At 35.5% G+C, this 17,305-nt stretch overlaps 1 non-coding gene across 1 annotated transcript; it reads left to right on the forward strand.

Annotated features, from left to right (window-relative positions):
• Positions 1-16,990: 16,990 nt before the first annotated feature.
• LOC143639647 (U6 spliceosomal RNA) lies at positions 16,991-17,097 on the forward strand. The gene has a single exon (XR_013154790.1). It is a non-coding gene; the product is annotated as a U6 spliceosomal RNA (small nuclear RNA).
• Positions 17,098-17,305: the final 208 nt, after the last annotated feature.

Here is a 17,305-nt window from a genome sequence, read left to right on the forward strand (position 1 = left end):
CGTAGGGGCCACCAAATGCCACAGTCTGGCTGGGCACAAATCACGAGCCACTCAAGCAGGAACAAACTTTATTTCTGAACTCCCACAGCATTCCACGCACACTCCCCGGGAACTTTCCTGAACGCCACCCACGTGGCTCCTCCAGCCACACCACACACCAACCGGAACTCCCACCACCAGAACTTCACCAACCAACGCGAACTCTCCAGGAATCCCAGCGAGAGCTCAACAGGAACTCTGCGAGAACTCAAAAGTACTGGCAAAATGCTAGTGCCATCCCAACTCAGCTGTGGCTCTCAACAATCCAGCATCTCGTGCACATGACAATGTGATGTACTCTCCAAAGGGCTTATAGATCCACACCTTTGCCTTGCTGGTTGCAGTCCACATGGCCTCTCAGTTTTTGCAGCTTTCCTTGGCAGATGCTCCACGGTACTGGCTTTTTAAAATCTAAGGTATCTCCACTGTAGTTTCAGCTACCTCCTCACATCCTCTATCAGGGCCTGCTCACAAGGCTTCTGATCCTGTTACACTTTGTCTGGCCTCCTAGGTCTTCCTTTGAAATCCCAGTGTAAGCCTCCATGACCCCCTAACTCAAGCATCCTGAAATCCTGCAGAAACAGCACCACATGGTTGCCTCCAAGGTTTGCACTGCCACCTTGAGCAGTAGCCAAGCCTTCAGGGACTCGGCTGTGGCAACTCCAAGTGTCTGGTTGGCTGAGTATGGTGAAACAACTTCCTAAGCCCCTATGTGCAAATATGGCGCCCCATTGGTTTCTAATCAGAGGAATTTTTCTAATTGGTTCCCTTGAAACTGAGATAAGTATGGTCTTGCCAATTCCATCCATGGAGGATGCCCTCCATCCATCTTTCTTATTGTCTCTGGGTAAAACCTTTAGTGTTTCTTTAGTGATTGCAATGTTTTTAACAACCACACTTTCTTTAGCCACAGTTTCACTCTAATTAAATTGCAAGTTTTCCAAATCTTTCTGCTCCTGATTATCACAATAAACTTGGCTAGAAACAACCAGCAATATCTATGCCACTGCCTGAATGCTGTACACCTAGAAATTTTTTTACCAGATTAATTAGTTCATCATCTTTAAATTCAATCTCACAGAAAGTCTCAGAATATGGGAAAAATGCAAACAACTTCTTAGCCAGAACATAACAGGAATAGCTTCTAGTTCAATTTCCAATAGAGTCTTTCTTCTCCTCTGAAACCTCATGAGTCCCATCTTCACTGTCGACTGTCTCATTGGCATTCTGGTCTTCTGAGCTCCCTCTAGAATTACCCATTAACCTCTGCTTACAACAATCTAAAGCTCTTCCAGCTTGCATCACTAAATTTAAAAAATTCCTCCCACAAATTCCAAAAAGCTCCAAAAGTTTCTAAACTACATGGTCAGATTAGTCACAGAAATGACCCACTTCTTGGTACCAATTTCTCTTTTAGTCAGCATTTTTGCTGCTGGGACCAAAAGAACTGATAGAGAATAATTAGAGAAGGAAAAGATTATTTGGGGGCTAACGTTTCAGAGGTATCAGTCCATAAATGGCTAACTCCAGTCCTCAAGGTCTGAGATGAGGCAGAACATCATGGTGGAAGAGTGTGGTGGAGGAAAGCAGTTGGGAAGATGGCACGGGGGTGGGGGAGACTTCACTCACCGGGGACAAATGGTGGAATGGTGCTCCAAAGGCATGCCCCCACTGCCTTACATCCTCCAGCTACAACCTACCTGCCTATAGTTACCACTCAGTTAATCATTCTCAGGGGGATTAGTTCACTGATTGGGTAAGGCTCTCATAACCCAATCATTTCACCTCTAAGCTTCTTGCATTTTCTCACACATGAGCTTTTGGGGAACACCTCAAATATAAATATGACTCTTGCATGAAGAGCAATGTAGGAGGCATCCCAATACCTGATCTCAAATTATACTACAGAACTATAGTAACAAAAACAGCACAGTATTTGCATCAAAATAGATATGAAGAATAATGTAATGGAATAGAAAATGCAGAGACAAGACCCACATAGATACTGTCATCTGATACTTGATGAAGGTGTGAAAAACACATATTGGGGAAAATTATCCTTTTTCACAAGTGGTGCTGGGAGAAATAAATATTCGTAGGTAGAAAAATGAAACTATATCCCTATTTCCTTGCACAAAAAGTCAAATCAAAGTAGATCAAAGATCTAGAAATTAGGCCAGAAACACTGCAACTACTCGAAGAAAACATAGGGTCAATACTTTAACATATTGGCATAGGCACCAACTTCCTTAGCAAGACTACCAAAGTACAAGAAATAAAACCAAGAATCAGTAAGTGGGATGGCATCAAATTAAAAAGCATCTGTACAGAAAATAAAAAAAATGTGAAGAGAAAGCCTACTGAATGGCAGAAAATATTTGCCAGCTACTCCTTCCACAGAGAATTAATATCTAGAATATATAAAGAACTCAAAGAACACTCCCCAAGAAAAATAAAGACAAATAGTCCAACTGATAAATGGGCAAAAGAACTAAACAGACATTTCTCAAAAAAAGAATTACAAATGGCAAATAAATATAAGATAAAAATATTCAACACCCATAGTAGTCAGAGAAATGCAAATCAAAACTACACTGAGATTTTATTTCACTCTAGATTAACCATCAAGAATACAAATACTAACATATGCTGGTGAGGATGTGAAAAAGGCACACTTTTACACTGTTGGTGGGACTGCAAATTAGAACAACCACTTTGGAAAGCAATATGGAGGTTTCTCAAAAGACTAGGAATGGAACCATCATACAACCCAACTATACCACTCCTTGGCATTTATCCAAAGGAACTGAACTCAGCATACTATAATGATAAGGCTTATTAATATTTATAACAGCATATTTCACGATAACCAGGTTATGGGACCAGCTGAGTTGCCTTTGAACAGATGAATGAATAAAGAAACCGTATTATATAGGAACAATGAAGTTCACTCATCCATAAAGAAGAATAAAATTATGGCATTTTCTGGTAAATTGATGGAACTGAAGAACATTATGCTAAGTGAAATATTTAAGACTCAGAAAGTCAAGAGTCAAATGTTTTCTTTCATACGTGGAAGCTAGAACAAAATAAGGGAAAAAGGAAGGTGACAGCATGAAAATAGAGGAGAGATCAATGGAGTAGAGGAAGGAAATGGAAAGAGAGGGAGAAGAGACAGGAAAAGGGAAGAATGATGGAATAAAATTGACCAAATTATGCTGTGTACATATATGAATATATCATTGTGATTATTCACCTTTATGTATATCTACAAAATATCCACTTAAAAGTAAACACAAAGAAGGAAGATCAGTAGAGGAATGGGAACATGGGGAGGGAACAGAGGAGGGAAAGTGGAAATACTGGATATTGAAGTGGAGCAAATTAAACTCCATGCCTGCATGAATATACCAAAATGAATCCTGCTATTATGTATAACTATAATGCATTAATAAAAACATTAAAATCTACAGACCATATTCATTATGAATATAAATACAAAATTCCTCAACAAGGTAACAGTTCTATTCTTACCTTGCTAAGACTTTTTTTCCTGAGACTTTAAAAACAGATTTACTAAGATTTATACATGGGTATTGAATCATCAAGTGTTTTCAGAATGAATTGATATCATATGATTTTTTTCTTCAGGCTGTTAACATAATGAATTACAAAGACTGGTTTTCAAATATTGGATCAGCTCTACATACTTTGAAGAAATTGGTTTTGGTATACATTTCTTTTTATACAGTACTGGTTTAAATTTGTTAATATTTTTATTTATTTATTTATTATTTTAATTTTTTTAGTTGTCAGTGGACCTTTATTTTACTTATTTATATGCAGTGATGAGAATTAAACCTAGCATCTCACACATGCCAGACAAGCTCTCTACCACTGAGCCACAACCCCAGCCTCTCAATTTGTTAATATTTTGCATCTAATTACATAAGAGACATTTATGTATTTGCTTTCTGTATATGTGGTATAATCATAGAATGTATTATTTGGCCATAAACAATATATATATATATATATATATATATATATATATATATATATATATATATATACACACATACACATACATACATACATACACATACACACACACACATAAATATATTACAACATGAATGATTCTTGAAAACATATGCTAAGTAACATAAGACAGTAAAAAAGACAATGTCTTATATAATTCCATTTATATTAAATGTCCTGGATAGAAAAAGCATTTGACAAAATACAGCATCCATTCATGTTCAAAACACTAGAAAAACGAGGGATAGTAGGAGCATACCTCAACATTGTAAAAGCTATATTCACTAAACCCATGGCCAACATCATTCTAAATGGAAAAAAAATTGGAAGGATTCCCCTAAAAACTGTAACAAGTCAGGGATGACCTCTATCACCACTTCTATTCAACATAGTCTTTGAAACTCTAGCCAGAGCAATTAGACAGATGAAAGGAATTAAAGGGATATGAATTGGAAAAGAACTCAAACTGTCACTATTTGCCAACAACATAATTCTTTATTTAGAAGACTCAAAAAACTCCACCAGAAAACTTCTAGAACTCATAAATAAATTCAGCAAAGTAGCAGGATATAAAATTAACACCCATAAATCAATTGCATTCTTATACATAAGTGATGAATCCTCTGAAAGAGAAATTAAGAAAGCTATTCCATTCACAATAGCCTCAAAGAAAATAAAACAAAATCTAACAAAAGAGATGAAAGACCTCTACAATGAAATCTACAGAACATTAAAGAAAGAAATTGTAGAAGACCTTAGAAGATGGAAATGTCTCCTATGTTCCTGGATAGGCAGAATTAATATCATCAAAATGGCCATACTACAAAAGCACTATACAGATTTAATGCAAATCCTATTAAGGTTTCGATGATGTTCTTCACAGAAATAGAAAAAGCAGTCACGAAATTCATTTGAAAAATCAAGAGGCCCAGAATAGCCAAAGCAATCCTCAACAAGAAAAGTGAAGCAGGAGGTATCATAATTCCACAACTTAAATTATACTACAGAACTATTGTAACAAAAACAGCATGCTTTGGCACCAAAACAGAAACATAGACCAATGGTACAGAATAGAAGACACAGAGAAACCCATATAAATATGGTTATCTCATACTAGACAAAGGCTCCATAAACATTCATTGGTGAAAAGATAGTTAGCCTTTTCAACAAATGGTGCTGGGAAAACTAGAAATCCATATGTAACAAAATGAAATTAGACCCCTTTCTCTCACCCTGCACAAAACTCAACTCAAAGTGGATCAATGACCTAGGTCTTAGACCAGAGACAGTGCACTTATCAGAAGATAAAATAGGCCCAACTCTCCATCATGCCAGCTTAGGAATTGAATTCCTCAACAAGACTCCTAAAGCATAAGAAGTAAATAAAGAATCAATAAATGGGATAGTATCAAAATAAAAAGCTTCTTCATAGCAAAGGAAGCAATCAAGAATGTAAACAGGCTACAGAATGGGAGAAAATCTTTGCCACTTGTACCTCAGATAGAGCATTAATCTCCAGGATATATAAAGAACTCAAAAAACTTAACACCAAAAACAAACAATCAATAAATGGGTAAAGGAACTGAACAGACACTTATTAGGAGAAGAAATACAAATTATCAATAAATATATAAAAAATGTTCAATATCACTAGCACTTAGAGAAATGCAAATCAAAACTACAAAGTGAGATTTCATCTTACTCCAATCAGAATGGCAATTTTCAAGAATACAAACAACAATAAATGTTGGTGAGGATGTGGGGGAAATGGTGCACTCATATATTGCTGATGGGACTGAAAATTGGTCAACCACTCTGGAAAGCAATATAGAGATTCCTCAGAAATTTTGGAATGGAACCACCATTTGACCCAGCTATACCACTCCTTGGTTTGTACCCAAAGGACTTAAATTCAGCATACTACGCTGACACAGCCACATCAATGTTCATAGCAGCTCAATTCACAATAGCTAAGTTATGGAATCAACCTAGGTGCCCTTCAATAGATGAATGGATAAAGAAAATATATATACACAATGGAATATTACTCAGCCATATAGAAGAATGAGATTGTGGCATTTGCAGGTAAATGGATGGAACTGGAAGCTATCATGCTAAGTCAAATAAGCCCATCCCCACAAACCAAAGGGCAAATGTTCTCTGTGATGCTGATTCACAATAGGTGTGTGCGTGGGGGTGGAGGAGTGGAGGTTCAGTGGGTTGGACAGGGGGAAACACGGGAGAGAGGGGACGGGAATGGGAAAGACAGTAGAATGAATTGAACATAACTCTCCTTTGTTCATATATGAATTCATGACCTGTGTAACTCCACAAAAATGGGAATTTATACTCCATGTATGTATGATATGTCAAAATACAGTCTACTGTCATGTATAACTAAAAAGAACAAATTAAAAAAAAGAAATGTCCTGGATAGAGAAATCTGTAGAAACAGAAGGTGAATTAATGGTTGTTTAGGGATAGGGATGAAAAGGGAATGATAATTAAATGGTATAGTTTCTGTTTGAAGTGAAGAAAATGTCCTAAAATTTACTGTGATGGTAGTTGCACATATCTATGAATATTTGAAAAACTATTTAATTGTATACCTTAAAGGATGAATTGCATGATATTTGAATTTTTTAATGTATTAATTGTAGTTGGACACAATACCTTTATTTTATTTTTATGTGGTGCTGAGGATCCATCCCAGTGCCCCACACTTGCTAGGTGAGCACAATATGGCTGAGCCACAACCCCAGCCCCAGATATTTGAATTATAACTCAAGAAATCCATTAAAAAAGAGAAAGTTGAATTCAGAGGTGTGACAGCAAGATGGCAGAATAGGAAGCATCAGATCTCACTTCTCCCAAAATAATAATACATGGATCAATTACCTTTAAAAAGCCAGTTAACAGGTCCCTGCATCCCAGGCCAACAGAGAGCCAAACACATTGAAACCTGAGAGAAAATTGTGACACTCACGGGAGCCCCTTCTAGATAAGCAGGTGCAACTGGGAGAAAACACTCAACTCTCTAGTTCTTCCTAAGTAGGGAAGTGATACCGCTGTTGACCGGTGACGAGTTCTTGCTTCCCCAATGTTGAAGAATAACACCAGAAAGCACACGCCGAGACAAGGTCAGAGTAGAAATTAGAAATTTATTAAAGGACAGCAGAAAAGACTTCTCCCGGAGGAAGAAGGGGACCCAAGAGGTGGAATCCGTGGAAGGGCTGTTCTTTCCCCTTTTTATAGTTCTTTCAGTGATGGAATGTAGGTTGGAGGCCTACAGGTGGGCTTAATTATCACCTTTTGGGATGGGCTATCTCCAAGTCTGTTGGGGCTGTTTTCCTGGGCTCCATTAACATTTCTTTGAGGTGGACTTTGGCCTAGGGCCTTTTCAGGACTTCATTAACATTCCATGAGTTGTCCTGCGTTTTCCCTGAGTCATTCCCAGCATGGCCTCCATTTTCGATTTCACTCGATATTAGACCCGATTTACCTAACTACACTGACTACCTAATTTTAAATCTGGCTTCAGAAGGAGAAAAATGGAACATACATCCAACATTCTGACCTTTTCAGGGGTTGCCAGAGATACTAGTTTCTGTCTTACCTAAAGCTGAGTGCTGGCAAAAATGATAAGTCATGTTGGGGGCTGCTATAAACAAGGATCAATATGAACCTGGGTTATGCAGTACCAAACATAGACACTAGGTGGAGCTGCAGCGCTGCAGTTTATTAGGCCAGCAGAGAGGCTGCAGAACTAAAGATGGACACCAGGTGAGCATGTGAGTACAAAACGGCAAATCTCTTGAATTAGATTACATGCAAATCAGAGACAATGGATCCCTTGGAAAAGCTTGAGAAGTTTCCAGAATCTCCAGACAGACTGGAGAAAATCCTCCCTGCATGAGATCAGACTCCAAAGACTGAGAAGTGACTGATTTTTGAATGCTGAAGTCCCAACAGAAGATAATGAGGCATAAAAAAGAAGAGCGAGATAGGACCATTAAAAGAACAAACTAAGTATCTGGAAACTGACTCCAAAGGAACAGAGATATATGAATTAACAGATAAATAATTTAAAATGACCATCATAAGGACGCTCAATATGAATTAAAAGAGAGCACAGACAGCCAGCAAAACAGTATCAGGGCAATGATTCATGATAACAGAAACTATTCATCAGAACCAGACGGAAATTTGAGAACTGAATAATACAATAATTAAATATGTTGTCTTTCCCCTTCTTGAAGCACAATTAAAATTTGATGGATTCTAATTTATGCATTATTTTTTGTTGCTTGTGCTTTGGTGTCATGTATAGAAACCATGACCTGATCTAGAGGTAAGATTTATCTTTTATGTTGCCTTTGAAGCGTTTAAGTGTTTCAGCATTTATATATATATGACTAATTTGACTAAATTTTATTAATGTGTGGGGTTTCATTTAATGTTTTTCATACAGATATGCAATTGTACTAGCATCATTTGTCAGAAGGATTGTTGTTTTTCCATTGAATTTTTTTGGCCTCTATTAATCTATATGCTTGTCTTTACGCCAGTACCATACTGTCTTGATTCTGTAGGTTTGTAGTGAGTTTTAAAACCTGGAAATGTGAGTCCTCAACTTTGTTCTTTTCCAATATTATTTTGGATATTTTGGGTTCATTGTATTTCCATATGAATTTTAGAGTCAGCTTGTTGGTTTCTTCCAAGAAGATAGCTGGAAAATTTGACAGAGATTGAATTAAATTTAGAAAGTGTTGCTATATTAACAACATTAAGTCTGCTGATCCATGAACATGGGTTGTCGCATCTGTGTGCTGTTGCTGATATAAAACAATTCCACAAATATAGTGACATAAAATAAGCACAATTTGTTATTGTAGAGTATTGCAATTCAGAAAGTTTAAAATGGGTTTCACTGGGCTGAAAACATGATGGGGAATAATCTATTACTTTGCCTTTTCTAGCTATTAGAAGATGCTTCCATTCCTCATGGTTCATGGCTCATGGGCCTTACTCCATTCTTCAAGCCAGAAGTGTAGCATCTTCTAATTCCTCTGACTCTTACACTTCTGCTTCCCTCTTATAAAGACATCTTGTGATCATATTTGGTCCACTCAGATATCCGGAACAATTTTCCCATCTCAAAATTTCTTAACTTATTCCTATCTATAGTGTTCCATTTTTATGTATGGCATCATATTTACAGGATTTTGAAATTGAGGTGTGGACATCTTTAGGGGTTGTATTAGTACATTTTAAATTACTGTGTTGTATTAATTACCATTTCATTGCTGGTGTGTTAGTCAGCTTTTTGTTGCTGCAGCCAAAATAACTGGCAAGAATAACAAGTGGAGGAGAAGTTCATTTTGGCTCATAGTTTCAGAGGATTTAGTCCATGGTCTTCTGGCTCTAAGGCAGAGACATTATGGTGGAAGTATGTGGTGGAGGAAAGCAGCTCATGGCAGCCTGGAAGGAGAGAGAGAGAGGAAATGGAAAGGAAGGGAGGGGAGGGGAGGTGAGGGGCGTGAAGGGAAGGAAGAGGAGAGAGAAAGGGGCCAGGGCTATGAACATAGTCCAGGCCATACCCTCAGGGACTACTTCATCCAACTAGGTCCCACCTCCCAGAAGTACATTCAGCTGTCAATGGATTAATCCACCAATGAGGTCAGAGCCCTCATGATCTAATCATCCCCATAGCTCCTCCTTTAAACATAAGAAAATTTGGGGGGCATTCCATATCCAAACCATAACATCTAGGGTAGGCTAACTTTATAAAGAAAAGAGTTTGTTTTATCTTGTTCTGGAGATTCAAGGGCACCACACTGGCATCACCTCAGCTCTGGTGAGGACCTCATGATGGATGGTTAAGTTTGTGCAAGAGGAAGAGATGAACTTCCTAAACAGGAAGGCAGAGACTGATTCAGGAGTTGGGCTCATGCTTGTAATAACCCCCTCTTGTAAGATCTCAGGGATTCCATGAGAGCTACTTAAGTCCTTTCCAAGGGCAGTTCCTGTAAGGCTTTAAGGACATATCTGTAGGCCTCATCTTTAAAGATTCCACCACCTCTTAGCACTGACATACTAGGGACAAAGCTTACAATTCAGGAACCCTTGGGGGACACATTCAAATCATATTCAAATAATACAGAGGCCTACCACATATATTATTTTCCCTACCACAGATATGTTTCCAATTATTTAGAGAATTCCTTAATTTCTTTTCATAATATTTTATGGTTTTTAGAGAATAGGTTTTATATTTCTTTTGTTAAATCAATCCCTAAATATTTATTTTTTGTTGCTTTTATAGATAGAATTGTTTTCTTTTTTATTTTCTCCATTTTTTGCATCATTCACTGCTAATGTGTTGAAATATAATTTATCCTTACATATTGGTCTCTTGTATTTTGCAATCTTGTTGAATTCACTTATAAGTGCTGTTTTTTGATTTCTTAATTTTTTTCTATATAAGATCATACCATTATGAATAGAGATTGTTTGTTTCAAAACATGTTTCTTTTTTTATTTGTCAAACCTAATTTTCTGGCTACAGCTCCCGTACATTTTGAGTAGAAGTGGCACATACAGATACAGATATCCTGTCTTGTCCCAATTTTACCAGGGAAGCATCTAATTTTTCTTTTTGTTTTACTAGAGTTTTATCGTTATACATCGTAGTTGTGTTCATCCCAACAGAGTCATACATGCATGGAAATTGATTTCAGTTCATGGTCCCGACTTTTCTCTCCTGTCTTCCCTTCCCTCTCCCATTCTCCTACTCTACTAGACTTCCTTTCATTTTTCTATTAATTTGGATATGATTGGTTCTTTATGTAATCTTATCATTCTCCCACTCTTTCCTTTATTTTACTCTAGCTTCTGCATATGAGAGTAAACATTTGATATTTGAGTTTCTGAGTTTGGCTTAGTTCGTTTAGCATGATATTCTCCATTTCCATCCATTTATTTGCAAATGCCATAATTTCATTCTTAAATTTTCATCATTAAGCAGGATGTTAGCTGTGGGTTTTCATAGATATTCTTTATCAGGTTGAGGAAATTCCCTTCTATTCCTAATTTGTTGAGTGCTTTTTTTCATGAAGGGGGGATGAATTCTGTCAAATCCCTTTTCTGCATCTGACATCCTGATCATAGAGTTTTTGTGCTTTACTTCTGTTGGTACAATATTGCATTAATTACTTTTCTGATGTTCAACTAACCTTGTATTACTTGTCATGGTGTATAATTCTTTTCTATCTAGCTGGATTCATGTGCTAGTATTTTGTTGAGGAATTTTGTATCTGTATTCACTAGTGATAATGGTTTATCATTTTTCATTTTCTGCAAAATATTTGTTTGGCTTTGGTATCAGGATAATACTGGTCAGAAAGAATGAGTTACAAATTATTCTCTCCTTTTATTTTTAAGGAGATATTGCAAATAATTTATATTAATATTTCTTTAATTTTTTGGTGGAATTTGCCAATGAAGCTATCTGGACTTGGGTTTTTCTCTATGGCTAGTTTTAAATTCTGACTTAATGTCTTAATGTGCTATTCAGATTTTCAAGTTTTTTTGAGTTAGTTTTGGTAGTCATCTTACTATGAATTTGTTAATTTCTTCTAGTTTATTGGCAGAGAGTTTTTTATAATATTCTCTAATTCTCTTTATTTTTTATCACATCAGCAGTGATTTTTTTCCCTGTATAGTTCCTGATTTTTATATTTTATTTTTATTTTTTGATATTGGAGATTGAACCCACGGGCACTTTACCACTGAGTCACATCCCCAGTTTTTTTGTTTGTTTGTTTGTTTGTTTTTTTTGAGACAGGGTCTAAGTTGCTGAGGCTGGCCTCAAACTTGCAATCTTTCTGCCTTAGCCTCTGGAGTCACTGGGATTACAGGTGTGGACCATACAGGTGTGGACCATTGCACACCTGTAGTTCCTGGTTTTTCAAATTTGAGTCTCTTAAATTTTTGTCTTGATCACTTTAGTTAAATGTCTATCAATTTTATCAGTCTTTCCAAAAATTACCTTTTTCTTCATTTTTTAGTTGTTTTTCTATTCTGTACATCGTTTATTCCCACCTAATCTTTATTTAGTCTCTTCAATTTTCTTTATATTTAATATTCTTTCTTTTTCCAGTGTCTTAATATGGATGCATTATGATTCTGGTTTGAGATCTTTTTTTTAGTGGATGCATTTACACTATAAAATTTCCCCCATGAACTACTTTAGCTGTATCCCATAAATTTGGCATAATGTGTCTCTTCATTTCTTTTATCTTAAAGCATTTTCTAATTTCCTTTATAATGTTTTCTTTCAATAATTAAGATTATATTGTTTAATTTGCACATATTTGATAATTTTACACATTTATTCTGTTATTGTGTTATTCTTTTTTAAAATTAAAGAACATATTTTTATGATTTCAATTCCTTTAAATTCATTGAGGGTTGTTTTATGGCCTAGAATATGGTCTATCCTAGAGAATATTCTATGTGTACTTGAGGTGAATATGTATTCTGCTGTTGTTGGATACAGTGTTATATAGATATCTGTTGGATCTAGGTGGTTTATAGTGTTCAAGTGTTCAGTTTTCTTGTTGAGCTTTTATCTAGTTTTACCCATTTTTGAAAGTAGGGTATTATAGTGTTCAACAATTATAATTCATCTTTTCTTTTTTTGCATGATACTGTGGATTAAACCTGGGTCTTGTGCATGTGAGGCAAGCACTCTACTAACTGAGCTATATCCCCAGCCCATAATCCATCTATTTTTAGGTTAAGTTCCATTATTTGTGCTGAGATATTGAAGTCTTTATCATTTAATTGTGCATTTATCCTTTCATTGCTATCAGATTTAGCTTTATCTAATTTAGTTACATCCACATATGTTTATAATTATTGTCTTTTCCTGGTGGATTGATCATTTGATTATTGTAAAATGGTCCTCTTTCCCCCTAGAGACGTTTCTGTTTGTTTAAAGTCTGCTTTTTTTCTGGTATTAGTATCATTACTCCAGCTTTCACAAGGTTGCTGTTTGAATGATATCATCTTTTTCCATTACTTACTTTCAAGCTATATATATCTTTGAATCTAAAGAATGTCCCCTCTACAAAGCATGTAGTTGAACCTATTTTTGTCCAATTTGACAATACTGCCTTTTGATTAGATTGTTTATTCTATCCATATTTACTCTTATGATTGATATATTTGGATTTTATCTGCCATTTAAAATTTTGTGTTCTTCAAGTTTGTGTTTTTGTTACTGTACTACTTTTTTATTGCTTTCTTTCACATTGTGTGAATATGTCTAATGTAACATTTTAGTTCCTTTAATGATTTTTACTATGTTTTGGGGATATTTTCTCAGTGTTGTTCTACTTAACACATACTCTTTAATCTATCAGAATCTACTTAGATTTATACTAATTTAGTTCAAGTGAGATATTGATACATTGCTCCTATATAGCTCTGTTTCCTTTTCTCCCTTTTTATGCTGTTGTTGTTATATTGCATTCATGTTATAAACCCAAGAGGACATTGTTATATTTATTAGTTTACATAATTTTGTGTTTATTAAAGAAGCTTAGAAAAGAAAGAATAAATATGTATTTATAAAATTTGTGATATTAACCTTCTTATTTGTGATTTCTGGTTGTCTTCACTTGTTCCTGTGGATTTCAGTTATAATCTAGTGTTTCCTTACTCCAGAGCAGCTTCTCTCCTACCCACCTCCTTAGGCTGTTATTATATATGTTGCATTACTGTGCATAATAGATCAACAATATAATTATATGCAAATTGTTTTATATAGTTGCTTTTTATGTGGTGCTGGGGATCGAACCCAGTGCCTCACGCATGCTAGGCAAGCGCTCTACCACAGAGCCACAACCCCCACCCTATAGTTGCTTTTTAATAGGTAAGATAGGAGAAGAAATTATTATTTATATTATCTTTTATAATTGCATAGTTGCCTTCATCAGTAATTTTTTTGGGTGCATCTGGGGTCACTGACTTTCAGCTTACTGTACTTACTTTAATATTTCTTATAAGATGTGCTTGCTGGAAATGAATTCTCAGTTTTCTTTATCTTGGAATGTATTTCCTATTCATTTGAAGGATAATTGTACTAAGATATGATTCTTGGTTGACAGATATTTTTCATTCAGCACTGAACATGTTATCTTTTACACTTTTGGCTTTCATTGTTTTGTATGAAAAGTCAGCTGTTAATCTTTTGGTTTCCAATGTGTATGTTAAATTGTTTTTTTCTTGCAAGATTTTCTTTTGTTTTTCACATTCAGTGTTTTTACCATGATGTGTCTTGATATGAGCGATTTTTAACTTATCATATGTGGAATTTACTGAAACTCACTTGGAATTTGCTCTGAGTGCATTTTCATTTAAAGTTCACTTGGAGATTCCCTAAGATCAATCTGTCTTCAAGTTTTCTGATTCTTTTTGTCATATAAAACTATTGTTGAGCACCTCTGGTGAACTATTTATTTATGCTATTGCACTTTTTTTTGGTGGAGCTGGGGATTTGACCCAGGGCCTATTGTATATTTGACTCTAGAATTTTTACTTGAATCTTTTTTATGATTTTCTATTTGATGCCATGTTTTCATCATACCTCATTTCTTTAAGCATGATTCCTTTCTGTTCTTTAAACATATTCATGATGCTAACTTCAAAGTTTTATTCTGTTAAATACAACATGTGGTCACTTTCTCAGAAGTTTCTTTCTTGCTTTTTTTTCCTGTATATGGGTCACTTTTCTTTGTTTTTTTGTATGTCTCATGATTTTTTTTAATTGAAAACTGGATATTTTGTTACTGGGTGGCACAAGGGAAGACTCTAGGCTATACTGCTTACTGCTACACAAATATTAAGAGTCAAATTTGTAAGAAGTGTCTGTTCAGTTCCTTAGCCCATTTATTGATTGGGTTATTTGTTTGGTGTTTTGTGAATTCTTTATATATCTTGAAAACTAATGCTGTATCTGAGATGTAGATGTCAAAGATTTCCTCCCATTCTGTAGGCTCTCTCTTTATGTTCTTTTTTCCTTAATTTATTTATTTTTATTGGTGTATTATATATAATAGATTTGTCACATATTCCTACATGCATAGGGGAAAGAAAATTTGCCCTTTTCCCCCCAAAGTTTGTTTTAAAAAATTGTTCTAATTAATTTCACATTACAATAGAATGCATTTTGACACATTGTACACAAATGGCACAAAACTTCTCCTTCCTCTGGCTATACATATATAAAGAGTTCACACTGGTCATATTATCATACATGTATATGGGGTAATAATGTCTGTCTCATTCCACCATCCTTCCCACCCTCACATCTTCCCTCCTCCCCTCTGACCAATCCAATGTACCTACATTCTTCCCTATCCCCCACCATTATGGATCAGCATCCACTTAACAGAGAAAACATTCGGCCTTTGGTTTTCTGGGATTGGCTTATTTTGCTTAGCACAATATTCTCCAGCTCCATCAATTAACCTGCAAATGCCATAATTTCATTCTTCTTTAAGGCTGAGTAATATTCCATTGGATATATATACCACATTTTCTTTATCCTTTCATTTGTTGAAGGATATCTAGGTTGGTCCCACAGTTTAGCTATTGTGAATTGAGCTGCTATAAATATTGATGTGGATGCATCAATGTAGTAGGCTGATTTTAAGTCCTTTGGGTACAAATCAAGGAGTGGGATAGCTGGGTCAAATGGTGATTCCATTCCAAGTTTTCTGATGAATCTCTGTACTGCTTTCCAGAGTGGTTGCATCAATTTACAGTCCCACTAGCAATGTATGAGTGTACTTTTTTCCCCCACATCCTTGTCAACACTTATTATTACTTGTATTCTTGATTATTGCCATTGTGACTGGAGTGAGATGAAATCTTAGAGTAGTTTTGATTTTCATTTCTCTAATTGCTAGAGATGTTGAACACTATTTTCATATGTTTGTTGATTGATTGTATATCTTCTGTGAAGTGTTTGTTAAGTTCCTTTCCCATTTATTGATTGGGTTACTTTTGGTGTTCAATTTTTCAAGTTCTCTATATATCCTAGAAATTAATGACCTATCTGAGGTGTAGGTGGCAAAGATTTTCTCCCATTCTCTATGCTCTCTCTTCATATTCTTTATTGTTTTCTTTGCTGTGAAGAAGCTTTTTAGTTTTGTGTCATCTCATTTATTGATTCTTGATTTTACTTCTTGCGTTTTAGGAGTCTTGTTGAGGAATTTGGTTCCTGAGTTGATAACGTTGGAATGTTTGGCCTACATTTTCTTCTAGTATGTGCAGGGTTTCTGGTCTAATTTCTAGGTCTTTGATTTACTTTGAGTTGAGTTTTGTGCTAGGTGAGAGATAGGAGTTAAAGTTCATTCTACTACATATGGATTTCCAGTTTTCCTAGCACCATTTGTTGAAGAGGCTATCTTTTCTCCAATATATGTGTTTGGTGCCTTTATCAAGTATAAGGTAACTATATTTTTGTGGGTTTTTCAGGGGTTTGTCTCTATTCTGTTCCATTGGTCTTCTTGCCTATTTTCGTGCCAATACCATGTTGTTTTTGTTACTATAGCTCTGTAGTATAATTCTTAAATTATACTAGTCTGATATTATGATGCCTCCTGCTTCATTTTTCCTGTTAAGCATTGCCTTGGTAATTCTGGGCCTCTTATTTTTCCAGATAAATTTCATGATTGCTTTCTCTATTTCTATGAAAAACATCATGAGATTATCCAACCAATAAATGGGCAAAGGAACTGAGTGGGCACTTCTCAGAAGAAGAAATAAGGTCAATAAATATATGAAAAATGTCCAACATCTCTAGAAATTAAAGAAATGCAAATTAAAACTACACTGAGTTCTCACTTTGGCAGCACATATACTAAAATCAGAATGATACAGAGAATATTTGCATGGTCACTGTGCAAGGATGACATACACATTCACGAAGGATTCCGTATTGTTTTTTACTTTATTTATTTTTTTATGTGATGCTGAGGATCGAACCCAGTGCCTTACATTTGCGAGGCAAGTGCTCTGCTGCTGAGCTATAACCCTAGCCCCACGAAGCATTCCATATTTAAAAACAAAACAAAAATACACTGATATTTCATGTCACTCTAGTCAGAGTGGCAATTATCAAGAATACAAGTAACAATAAGTATTGGTGAGG

This window comes from Callospermophilus lateralis, chromosome X (genome assembly GCF_048772815.1).
Source record: "Callospermophilus lateralis isolate mCalLat2 chromosome X, mCalLat2.hap1, whole genome shotgun sequence".
Taxonomy (NCBI): Eukaryota; Metazoa; Chordata; class Mammalia; order Rodentia; family Sciuridae; genus Callospermophilus; species Callospermophilus lateralis.